The 14,024-nt window shown below is 43.8% G+C and overlaps 1 protein-coding gene across 1 annotated transcript in view; it reads left to right on the forward strand.

Annotated features, from left to right (window-relative positions):
• The window catches only part of PTPRZ1 (protein tyrosine phosphatase receptor type Z1), a 1,642,174-nt gene that overhangs the window by 881,946 nt on the left and 746,204 nt on the right, over positions 1 to 14,024 (forward strand). The window lies entirely within an intron of this gene.

Below are 14,024 nucleotides of genomic sequence, written 5' to 3' on the forward strand. Positions count from 1 at the left end.
TACTATACACCTGTGAGATACGTGACAAGTCAGAGTATGGGATGGACCTTCACCTAACACACAGTACACCCATTTACACAATAGTAATGCACCTCTGTGTAGAAGACTGGCTACACCTATACAAAACTTCATGCTGATATGTTACAGCTCCTGCAGATATGCTACTGTGATTACCAATGTGATGCACAACAGTGAACCCCACCACAAGTGAACATGCATGTATTGCAACAAGGATATGCTTAACAGTTGTGTGCATGGCAAACTGGCAGTCCTTGACATGCCTAGGGTATAGGTAAGTCATTACATGACAGTTCCACACTCACCGGCTACAGGTTGATGTTTCCCAGCCAAACCAGAGGTACCTATGGATTTGTAGGGGAGAGGTATTGTCAGGACACACACATGTGGCATTGGTACAGAATAATATGCACATTTATCAACATGTACAGTACAAGCTGTGATACTACCCAAATTGCTGGCATTCACAATATGTGTGCACATATGTGCATTACAAATCCCCAACCACAAATGCTGATTGACCTCACATATGCATACAGGTATGCAGAGGCTGCCACTATGAATGCTACAGTATTAATGTGATGACCACTGGAGGCTTACCTGAATGCTCCTCAGGTGTGGAATCTGTGCCATCCACCTCCATGACATATGTAGTGATGGTTTCCTGTGAGCTGGTGACTGAACCCAGGTGTGCCAGGAACTCCTCTGTGGTTGACAGTGGTGGTTGTGTAACAGGCCCTCCCCCTGTGCCAGCACGGTCTCTGTCCACAGCTATAGTCTTTGCCATGCATGTTGTATGATATCAGTAGCACACTGTTGGACCTGTACATAAATCCTGTCCCAGTGGCCCACATCATTCACTGTTGCTACCAGGTGTGCCCACTGAGCAGCGCGTTGTTGCTGGTTGTGGTGAAACCTTGACAACAGCACTCATTTATGGAGTCTCAGGGGATCATGAATTGCAGTGGTCTCAGCTTCTGAAAAGGGTGGATTGCGAAATCTGTACATCCCACCTGACAGACATGAACAGGGGAACACATCACAGGATTGCATCCATTGCTCACCATTATGTACAGACTCTGCACATCAACTTTTGCCAGCACTATCCACACTAAGCCCCACATTATAACACTGCCATCTATCAGCACAGTATGTCTGTGGGTATCGGCAACACAGTGGCAATACAGCATGTGTTGCCCCCCTGATCCTGATGTTTCATGCTTCTTGCTGCATGTGCTATGAGGTGTTGCAATGCATGTGCCTGTTGCACCTATTACTGCCTGTTTATAGCCTATCTACATGGTCTGCTGTGTTGTCAGCCTCCTACTGTATTAGTAATCATGTGGTCTGTAGGCCCACCCCTCAGGTCTCCCTGGCCTTCCTCCCTCAGTTTCTGGACTATATGGCTGACAATGTCCTACAGTTTCCCCAGCCAGTGGGGTTGATATGGGTGTCCTGGCACTGTGGAGCACCTGTCTCATATGCATGGATGGACAGCCATCTACAAACACCAGCAAGGAGCACACTGTGTGAGAAATGCAATGACAGTAGTAACCTGCAGTTCATGCTCTGTCCCTGTCATGGCCGCATATCTGTCCCCAAACAGGTTGTCAACACATTCAGTACACCTCAGACACCAACCACACCTACACAACACACACAAACATTTGCAGTGGTCCTCAACATTCACATCCACAAAGGAAGTAGATCTCCGATACAGAGCCACACATGAACACCACAGCCATGCAAAGCACATACCACACATGGACACACACCTGTGTCCCACAGCCATGTAAACGTCAGCCCATGTCAAACATGTTACACATAGTGGACTCCAGTGGAGACACACTGTTGTGCCTCTGACCTGGCTGTGTATGTGGATGGTCACATTTACTTGTGTGTCATGGGCAATCTCCACCATAGTGCATACACAGTGTTCTCTCACCAACAGGTAGTGTCATTGGTCTGTCACAGTACATGTTGTTCTGCCTGACCTGAAATGTATGTCCCTGGGCTATATGCACTGAGACATGACTGAGCACACTGGTTATGTGTCACTGGCAGATATATCCCTAGCTTTATGCTGCATTATGCTGTCACCCAAACCAGTGCCACAATACAATCACGGAATTATTGCCCTTAATGTGCACATTTATCCTGTGATATACCAGGGGTTCCAGTACCTGGGAGTCTGGGATCATATGGTAAACAGACCACTATGCTCTGCGAGATATGGCCTCCATCTATCTTCACTAGTATTCATGCATCTGCCACTGGTTATCGGCAACACCATAGTGACTCCATTATTAAAAGTGGTGAAGTTGTCACTACCAGCATATATGTGTCAGTGCAGCACACATTGACAGCCATGCTGTTAAATACTAAAGGTGTACACATGACTTTGCCCTCATTACAAGTAGTCCTAATCCTGGGTACTGCACACATCTGTGCAATCACACAGACCATGGTTGAAAGCTGCAGAGAGCACCCCAGCCTCCCTGGTCAACCATCCTATCATACATTCAGACACCAAGATGTAGCCGGTAAGGCTATGGGACATGGGGTGTCTGCATATATGAGACACATACACACCTCCACACTGTACAGGCAGTAAGATACACAGGGGACACTGCACGGGCAGTTCACCATTGCCAGCACACACCCATTCAAATCACAGCTAGCTACTGGCCAGCACATGTGATCAGGAAGCCCATTCGACCTATATGGACATCATCAACTGTATTAGGAGTCGGGTCTCTACCCTAATCCTGTGTCAGTTGAATGAACCTAACATACATTGTCAGAAGTACCCATACCAGCACACAAATGGCCAGAGAGCCAGCAACAGTGGATGTACAAACACCTTTGTGCAGCCAGAGGCTACCCCCACATGAGGTGAAGGTGTATTGCAGTTGACATTACACAGCACGGTGTACCACTGCAGCATACCTACGGTGTCATCCTCCATGGCAAAGCAACCATCATGCGGTCACATTTGCAGTTACCATCTCCCACAATACCCATCTTGCTAGGGTCAGCCATACATGCACCTCCAATGTGATATACATCCTCGGGGGGGTATACACAGCCTCACAGCCCCAACCCCTCATTAAGGACTGGCACCAATATCCACACATGCACACAAGTGCTATATGTGAATTTGTATAGATGCATATAGTCAGGTATACCCGACAGGCCTACATCATCCTCTGTTAGAATATGTACTCCTCTCTGGTGGACATCTGCAATGCATGCTGTCCATAAGAGGGATGACATACTGCTGTCTGAGACAAAGTGGGGACAGGTGCCCAATTTCGAGCAATGTTTCCATAGTGTGTACATGAGAATGGGCTCAGTCCTGCAAACCTGCACAACAAACACTGAGCTTATATTGTCTACATCCACTATAGACAGTCATCTCCCCTACTGCACATATGTCTGCAACAGCACAAGAAACCTGCAGACAATCCATCATGCACACTTAAGCTTTGTCAAGGAAGGGTTTATGTCTGTTACACTCGGTTTACCTATATGACACAGTCACCAAAGCCATGGACAGGGGGTGACAGTGCAAACTGCCTACCTTGACCTGGACAAAATCTGTGACAGTATAACCCCATGGCCATAATAGACATAACACTCCCATGTATGCATCACACCATATATTACCATATGGGTAGCACACCGGTGTGCTGACATGACTCACCTATTAAACATAGGGGAATCCACCTGAAGCGGTTCACCCATAACTGTGTAACCTGTTTTTCTGTGTTTGGGCCTCTGTTATGTGTGATGTACACTCCTGTGCATGTAACAGCCATTAGCTTATGTCCGACCATGTCTGCAGATGACTGCATGGTGTGTGTCATCACTGGATGCCCTACTGATGTCAACATCTACCTAGAAGGGTCTCTCACAGATACATGACTGTTGCCAGACACATGGCCTCAGGCCACATAGTGTCAACCCCTTTGGGGAGAGTGACATCCCCGCATAGTATCACAGTACTAACAAAATCCTAGGCATGCAATCAGTCATGAGGGAGCTGTGGACTCAGGTCTTTGGCAACATGACATTTCAACACAATGTTGCTCCCATTGTAAGGTACACCTTCTACATGGCCCATGTCATACATAAGAGTATGTCTTCAAGGGACATGGGGTATACACATCCCCATATTCCCTCCACTGAGGTCCATTATTGTATCTAATTTCCTGTACATCATTCATATTGCACAGCACATGCAACAGCTGGGGACATCACAGAGGTTCTCCACCGGGGGGGATACCAAGGCATCAAACATCTACCATACACAGATAGGCTATAAGGGCAACCCTCTACCCAGGTTCATACATACTCCTCAGGGGTTACCTCAGTGTGGCATGCCAGACAATTATGGACTCCACATTGCTGAGACTGCTTCATGAGTGGAAGTCATACCCCAGTCTGTTAACACACACACACACACACACACACACACACACACACACACACACACACACACACACACACACACAACCTGGAGTATCACATGAACTGAGCATGTTGGCAGCTCAGATGTGTGTCCCACACAATCATCCTGCAGTGGAATTGGTACCTTGTCCACATCAGGCAGGGCAGCCATTTACACCTTTCAGGAGTAACCTGGATAACTGGATGGTTAACTGCACATACACATTTGGGATGCCACCTGTGTCCCTGCTGGACTGGGGCATCAGGTGCTGCCTTGCATACACATGGGCTAAAATCTGACCTAGGCATATGGCTGCTCAGGACCCATAGCCTAGTAACCTCATATGGAACCAGGAATACCCTATATGGACTGATCGCTGTGAAAATCTGTGTTGTTATGTGTCCACAACCAATACTGCCATCGACTGTTGGGTGTCCCCTATGAGCAACGTTACAGTACCATGTCATCCAGTCTTCATCCGAAAAATAGCTGAGTGGTAGTACACATGCATGTGGGCATTCCAGCAATGGCTGTGCTACAAAATAAGTGTGAGCAGTGCATATGTGATGTAGGGTGTCCTCCTCGTAGGTGTCAGACAGCTGCAGTACCCAGATGTTTGCAGAATGTGTACATGTGCCTGATAGATATAGACCCCTTGCCAGACAAATGTGGATTTCCAAATACAGGTTGGACAATATGTGATGGTTGTCCACAGAGTTTAGGGAATGTGTCTGTGACATGCCAGATCCCTGGGAACACAGTAAAGGTACATTAATATCTGGTACTGTATTCATTCCCTTACACTGTATGCTCAGTATGTACACACTGCTGCTGAAACAGAGCCAGTGTCCCCCCACTACCAGTACCTATAACCTGCTGTCATGCTGCAGGGATTCACCAGGTATGCTAGCCATAGATATCAGGCAATGAGATACAGATGTGGAGTTCACAGTGACCTAGCCAGAGTATGTCAGGAACTGTCAGGGACACCTGGACAATCTTTGAAGTAAGCCTGTATGACATTCACAGACTGAGAGGGGCTCACTGACAGTACATGATGTGATATGCCAGCTGTATCCACCAGTACTTACTGTCAGTATTGTACAACAGACAATCCAGTAGCAGTGATATGTGAGCTGACCATTGCTGGGGTGAGACAGGGGCCATAGCTGTAATCTATGTTACTACAGACAGAGCCATAAGGGATGGCCATAGGTGCTGGACAGCAGACTTACAGCAACATGTCACGCCAAGAAATGTGGTTGAGACCTGTGTACATTCCTATTTCCCATGACTGCATCCCCCCATCTGCATTCCATTATATGCTTAATTCTCTGACATTCCTTGTATATTGCTGTACTCCTTTGTGAGAGGAAATCAAGTTGTAGTCTCCTACAGAATCACAGTCTGTCATCATGAAGAAAGTGTCAGACCTGTTTACCATATGCAGCAGCTTGCCTTTTGTAAGTAATGCTCATGAACAGGTGATTGCCTGCGCACCAATCTGTGACTCCCACTAGCTAACTGCATCCAGAACAGCTGGGTTGCATTGCCATTAGCCAATGGCATGGGAACACAATCCTATAATTAAGGCCTTCATGTAGGCCTTGGCCCTTTTCCTGACCTGTGAGGACGACATTACCGAGGTGTGGGGGCTACATCATCACAGAGGGTATGTATAAACACTGTTCACTGTTTGGATTGATGTGTTATGTCCACAGTTTTGCATGCTATGTTTGGCCATTGTTAGCAGAGTTTGTGATTCTGTGGCAGGTTACTGTTTAACAATGTGAGTTAGGCTCAGTAAGGAGACAGGCAGATGTGAGTGTCATACATACTTTTTATCTGGATGTGTATGCTGCTGCATTTGATGCTGGTGTATCAGCTGTGAATGTTTGTATGGGGTGACTGTGATACATGTCCCTGTCACCTGAACATCCCCCCAATCCTTTATGTATGTTTGCTGTTTGGATGCCCTGTTCTAGGTGTTTGGGAGTTATGGTAGGTCTGTAGCAGTTAGCTGAACATATAGCTGTATGTGTGGCAGGCTGCAGTTGCTGCATTTTGGGCAGGAGTCTTACTGGGGATTGTGAAGACATTGGGGGACAGCAAGCTGTATATGTCAGTGAGGGAGCAGTGTCAGCTGTTGTATCACAGCATGGCCAGGGTGAGAGTACGCATTACAGTCCAGGTGAGGCATGTGGCTCTGGTACATATGTTAAGTAGTAGTACTATCCAGACAGTGGTATGGGAGGTTTAGGACACATATTGATATTTGTGACATTTGTCCCACCCTCCTTTGATATGCTACCATGGGTGGCACTGACTGTAGTAGCAGCAAGCAGGTCTGCTTCACATTGCAGGGCTCGGTTATTTGTAGGTTGTATTGTTCAGCATGTAGTTGTCATGCAACAGACTGGACTGTGGGCCTGAACTGTGGGTGTCCAGATGTCATACATGCTGGGAATGTTACAGATAGAACTGCTGAATAATTATTGTGGGAGGTGTAGTTGCAAGACATACGTGCAGGCATACAGTATGTTACACAGGATTGGCATGAACATGCCTGTTTGGATGGCTATGACGTGTGACACTGACTTGTCTGTCATGCTTTTGTGAAATCAATCTGCACTGCCTTGCCATTACATCAGCACACAGAATAGCTTTGATGACAACCATGCCATATGTAGATGACACAACTGTGGACATTCTGCAATAGTCTATGAAGTTGTCAGCTGTACCTGATATGGTGTGCCTCCCATCAATCCAAAAACATGTCTTTGGCTACGTACTGGTTCAGTGTCTGCATTACAGGCCCAGGTACACTGTCATTTATCACATTATGTATAGAAGTAGTGTCAGTGGTACTCAGGATATCTTGGTAACAATACCAGTAATTCCCTAGAGTCGAGTTGGTCTACTGGTGTATTGCAATGAACTGTAGTTCAGAGGATCCTGGTGCCAATACTTGGCAAGGTTATATTTTTTCCGTAATATTACATGACTGCACTGCGTGCTATATTAAGAAAAAAGCCTGAGCTGAGTTGTCCTAGTAGTACATTGCTCTGACTATAGTTCAGAAGGCCCTGGGTTCAATACTTGGCAGTGGTGTCTTTTTTCCCTAATGTTACATGACTGTACTGCAGCATATATTAAAAAAACACTAATTTTCTAGAGCTGAGTTGGTCTAGTGGCATATTGCTCTGACTATAGTACAGAGGATCCTGGGTTTGATATTTGCTAGGGCTGGTTATTTTGTTGCTGGGCAGAACAGTGTCTGAATCAAATACGGTGATTAAAGCAGTTTTTAGCTGTTTTAAGTGGGTTTGTGTGGCTTTGCACACCTAGCCACAATGCTAAGCGGCACCTACTCCTGCTTAAACCTGCTCTATTTCCAAAAAAAAATGAGAAAAGCACTGATAGGAAAGTGGTGAAATGGGGGAGAGCAGGGGGGGGACAATATGAAAAGCAGCTAGGGATGTGCAGGACAGGTGTAGGAAAGGACCATAGCTCTCCATTTCCTGTGCAGCAACAGCTGTGCATGATGTGGACAATTTGGAATTTGGAGCCTCACACCCCCAGGGAGGGGTGTAGGCAACACAAGTTTGTTGATTAATTGATGGGATGATTGATTCATGGCAGTGTACGTGGGGATGAAATGGAGAGCTATGTATGGAAGAAAATTTATTTTTGGGACAGATGCCCTTTTTCTTTTTTTTTTAAGGTGAGAGTGGGATGTTGGAGAAGGTTGTAGGTACATTTGGGGAGGTAAGTTGGGTAGGGGAGGTTGCATTTGCAGACAGACAAGACAGCAGACAGGGGTGGTGTATGACACATGAGGGGGGTAAACACCTTGGACAGGGAGGGTGGATGGGAATCAGAGGACCAAGTGCCCCCAGATGGAAACAGTGGGACTGAGGTCCCCACCCATGGGCAGTCACCCCTGCCCCTTCAGGGCCCCGAAGGAGGCTGTGCTGGATGCTGGGCACCTGGGCCAGGCTGCCCCTTGAGGTGTGCCAGTCTGGCCTCTACCTGATACAGGCGGTCATCCAAATCCCACTGGATGACCCTGCGCACCATCCCTGAGAGCTGATTATGAGTGACAGAATCCTCTCCATGCCTGCACCCAGGGGGGATGGGCCCCATCCCCTGAGGCAGTTCCACCTGAGGATGGTGCAGGACCAGTGGAGGAGGCAGCTCCAGGTTGGGTCCTAGATGTGCTGGGACCTGGTGTTGTGGCCAGATGAGGCGGGACAGGTAGATCCTTTGGGATCAGCCTACCCAAATGTGCTATAGTGTTGAGGTTTGTCAAAGTGTATTGGTTAGCCATGAACAAAACATTTCAACGTTAGTTATAACAGCATGCATGGATGTTCCAAGTAACCCAGAGCAATAAAATTGCATAGCAAATGGAACACATGCATAAATGGAATAACAGTCATTATTGTAACAGCATGCCAGTGACAATTATGGCAACAGGTCATCAGCAGTGGAATTTAAAAAAGGTATGTTAGTATGCAACCATTGAAATATATGAACAATAATACAACACAAGTCCCAACATTAGGTTTTGAGAACAAGATACCCGTAGTATATGAATAATAATTACTGATGCAGATAAGGGGTGGGAGGAGAGAAAAACATTCCATTAACAACTGTATAGGCAATATTTTTCATAACAGTACTGCTCAATACTCTACAGGTCTGCCCATACTTTACATCTATCTGTGCCCTATAGCTTCTGTAGCACATACATAACTGTTAAGCTGTCAACCTGGAATGGTATGTGCCAAGCTGTGAGAACTATAGGTACATAACTACAGGGGACTCGTACATGCCAGGATTACATATATGACTAACAAGGTGTACCCTGTACTGATGTTGTGTGACTGGCATACATCAACTGGATTTATATCTGTGTCCAAGGTTATTGGCAACAGTGATCACTAGCTGTGACAGCGTGACACTTGAGAGACATGTATCGTGCACAGTGCATGGAGTATATACCTATCCTGCTGTTATTTGTAGGCATGGGGTTGGACTATCGGCACACATTCACAGACACACCAGGCATACAGTAGTACATCAGTAGACAGTTTATTAGTATACCCTTCATACACCTAATACAAACATTTCTTTACCTGTCAGCCTGTGGAGAAAATATATGTTAACACTACATTACTGTTTCTACAAATAGTCAGGAGCACTTGTCTGTTATTATAAATACATATTAGTACCAGTTCCTGGATTCATACCCTGGTCTGTGTGTGCAAAAATGAACAACATATCTATTTCTTAGCACACTGAGCTACTGGGCCACTGCTGTGTGCTGGTTGACTGGTTTGCTCCTAAAGCTCACTTGGTTACAAAGTCTGACCTGGTAATATAGGTAGAGTGTCACAGAAGACTGCAGTGACAGTTGAACATACATTCATGAGATTCATGCATGATAGAGATAGTAGGTGAAGTGTGTATTAATAGTTGGAATGCAGGTATACACATTTAACCCCTAGTGGATGGGAATATGTGTGATCTGTACAGACCATTTTGGGGTGCTGGGTTGCATACCCAACCCATATACATTTTCAAATGCTATAATTGCAGTCTCCACCTATTACAGCTTCATACTTGCCTGCATCAGCGTGCCTACATTCAGGAATGTGTATAGCTGAAATGCAAATGTTAACACAAGACAATCCTGAGGGATACACACTATAATACATTACACATTACTATTCAAGGTTCAGATCTTAGTGTAGAACAAATATCACATTGCATTGTATCTTGTTGTACAGCTCCACATCTGCACTTTAGCATAACAGTTCTTTAGCAGCAAAACGTCACTCAATTCATGGTGTCATAGCCATATTTGCTGTGGAGCACCTATACAATTCTATTTCTTCAACAACAAACCAGAATAAACACAACAATTGGTGGAAAGAGCTTCATTGAGGGTGACATGACACAGTGGTTTATTACATTCAAAATTCTGACTTAAGTTGTACTGCATATCTTGTAGATGATGAATGAATGTCATTTATTACCTTCACAGTTTCAATTAGGGTATACTTTTTTACAAGATCCTTAGTATTCATATAGTATATACATCTGTCATTCCTACACACTATTACTACAGTATTAGCTTTTTTCATCAATAGTAGCTTGTTTGATGCCTTCATCTGTATTGCACAGTACCTGGCATTACTCAGTTATATCAATGTGGGTCTAAGAACACATTTATTGCAGTACACTCAGAACACACTATACCTACTGGCAGAAAACAATGTACTCTTTCTTATTTATTGTACTATATATTGCTAGATATGCCTGTACTCACCACATTGTTGATGCATCCTTGCTAGGCACCTTGCATGGGCCTCTAAGTTGCTAGTCCTCTCCTCTGCATCTGTGGGAATGGAAACACACCATTATGCGTACCTGTCTATCACATATTCATGCTAGAATTTCATACAACAATGGTTCCTATACTTACAAACTTCTGGGGCATTCCCGTCCCTAGCATCCTGGATCTATTGGGCCAAGAGCACCCTCTTGCTTGGCTTCAGGTTGTCGTAATGATGATGCACCTGCTCACCAGTGTGGGGGATTCCAATGGCATTGGTGAGCTTATGTGCCAGACAGTACCAGGCCTCAGACTTGTATTCAGAGCACTGGTACTGACCCTGAAGCAATCTGGCATTGTGGTCTTTCACTAGGAGTCCAACCATGACCCTGGACTCCAACATGCCCCAGCGCTGTGCCCGAAAGCACACTCCATCTCCAACTCCTGCTATAATTCCTGCACAGGTCAAACTCCAACAGGTTCTGGCTATATTCCCACCTGTCCAGCTTAAATAAGGTTATTTTCCCACCCTTTTCCACAATTGGATCAGTTTTAAAAATGCTAAGCAAAGCTCAGCAATGCACAAACCTGCTAAGCTGAGTTGAGCAGTATTTAAAGTGTCAAATGCTTAGCAGTGCTTAGCGGTGTGCAAATCCACTTAGCTTAGCTGAGGACTGCTTAGAATGGCACTCCTTAGCAATGCTCATACCAGCTAAGTGGAGCTGGGCATTGCTAACAATTGCTAAGACAGATTCTGTTTAAGTATTGCTATGCTTGGCTTAGCTGTGCTTAGCAAAATTTAGCTAAGGGCAAACAAGACTTTTACATAATAACACAAATATACATTGATATTAATTCATTATTGATACTTTATTATTATGTGTTTGTATTTTACTTCACATGACCTCACACTATGTACTTTAATTACACTACCTTGGAGTGTGACTGAACTGCATTGGACACTTGTGTTTAACTGGAGGTTTTCACCTCATATCTCCACTAACAGTGGGATTCTGGACCAGCTGCAGTAACCTTGTTGACAAATATCAATAAACTACGGCAATAAAAAAATAGACATATAAATAGGAATGCTTTCCAATGTAAAATCTGAATGGCCTGTCATGGTATTCGAACCATATACCTACTGCACACAAGCCCGGGACTCTAACCATCTAGCTAACTTGGCTGTGAAGATTTCAACTATACATTTCTATATAGCTTTTTGTTATGTTTAAGCACTGCTGAGCAATGCGCATCACCACGCAAACACGTTTAGCTATGCTTGACAAAAAGAAATTAAAACAAAATAAATAAACTTAAAAGAGAAAGTCACATTTGCACATTTGATTTCCATGCCATACAGCACTCTGACAGTACAGGGGGGGTGTGACTGACACTGTAACACACCCCCCTGTGTAAAATGTATCTATCAATTGTTAATAAGTGTCCAAGGACACTTTCTTTAATGTTTTAGTGCTGTATGGCACTTTGACAATGCAGGGGCTGTGTTACAGACACTGTAACACACACACCCTGTGTGACATAACTAACATTAAAATTATGAATAAGGGTCAGAGGATACTTTAATAGTTTAAGTGCTGTACAGCACTTTGACAGTACAGGTGGTGTGTTACGGATAGTGTAATACACCCCCTGTGTGAAAATATATAAATTACTATATAAATAAGTGTCCAAGGACACTTTCTGTAAAGTTGTAGTGCTGTATGGCACTTTCACAGTGCAAGGGGTGTGTTACATGTCTGCGAGCACTGTAACATACCCCCTAGCACTGATTCAGTAACAGTGTACCCGGCTGTCCTTCAGTAGCACGCCTTCAATAATATGCAGGGTGTGCTGCCAAGGGGGAGCTGCAGCCACGACCATGATACACTCTGTGTAGGAATTACACTTTCCTACATGGAGTTTATTAAATCCAGAGGAATAATTTTACCTGTACTGTAGTCTATTCAAGACTATAGATGAATATTGTTCTCAGACCAATTCACTTACCTAGTTATCAAATCCAAAGACAATTAACTTAAAAATAAATAAATACACAAATAAATAAATAAATGTCTGGGGAAAAGGCAACAAATATGCACTTATAAAATATGTTATTTATTAATTTCTTGCTTGCTTGCTAAATATCTACCTCATTAATGTGAGTATTTTTATTAACATAGGTTAATGAAAACACATGAAGCCAAAATGCCTAACTAGGTATTAAACAAGGCTAAAGAAAAATACTTTTCTGCAAACAGGTCAGAACATATTAGATAAGAAGAACAACTCTGTTTATACTAGGAAGGTAGCAGAGGAGAAAAGAAGGATGGAGTTTGAGCTTACAAGAGAAGAGAGATGAGCAAAGATAACATGGGAAGAAGGCAATGATTTATTATCTGAAGGAACATTACAGAAGTTTTATTTATATTTTTCTAAAACTGACCTTCTCAGGGCTCTAGCCTCCCTCTTTCAGTTGGCATGAAAGCTCTAGATGACATAGTGGCCAGGTATGCTTGAGCTGGTTGGTTGTTTGAGTACATGGACGATGTCCTTAAACGGAAGCTGGACAGCTGTTATATCTTTAGCAGGGTATAATCCATCATTTAAACATCTACTGTTATGATACGTTTAGCCACACAACCTTATTTTTTTCACCTGTCATTAAGTAGTTTGTAAATAAGTTGTTTTTTTAGAAATATTAATGTACATGTGGAAATATTGCATACCTTATCTCTAACAGCAACTTCTTTAAAACAGTACGCTATACATGTAAAGTGATGGTACTTTTTTTTCCTGTTTCCGACCATGACATTTAATGTCATATCCCTTAATATCACATAACTCACAGTTATGAAAACATGATTAAAAATATTAAGTGACAAACCGTAGCTAATGCTGTCGCTTCAGTGCATACTAGAAAAACAATCTTAGTGTTACTTTTTTCTTACACCTTATCATTTCATATGCTGTCTATTATTAAGTTGATAGGTTACTGGGTAAGGAAGCCAAAACAAAAAGGTTCTGATTACTTAAGGAACTATGGATGTTGGGGATTGGCATAATGATTAAGGTGTTTACCGTATAGACACAAGGTGCAGGGTTTGATTCTCAAATGGGTTAATCAGCTAAGCTTAAAATATCCCACAAGGACAGTTAGCTTAGTATCAACCTATGAAATGAAAGTACACAAAATAAATTATCATAAAT

This window comes from Protopterus annectens, chromosome 11.part0 (genome assembly GCF_019279795.1).
Source record: "Protopterus annectens isolate FY-2018-M chromosome 11.part0, PAN1.0, whole genome shotgun sequence".
In the NCBI taxonomy this organism is placed as follows: domain Eukaryota; kingdom Metazoa; phylum Chordata; order Ceratodontiformes; family Protopteridae; genus Protopterus; species Protopterus annectens.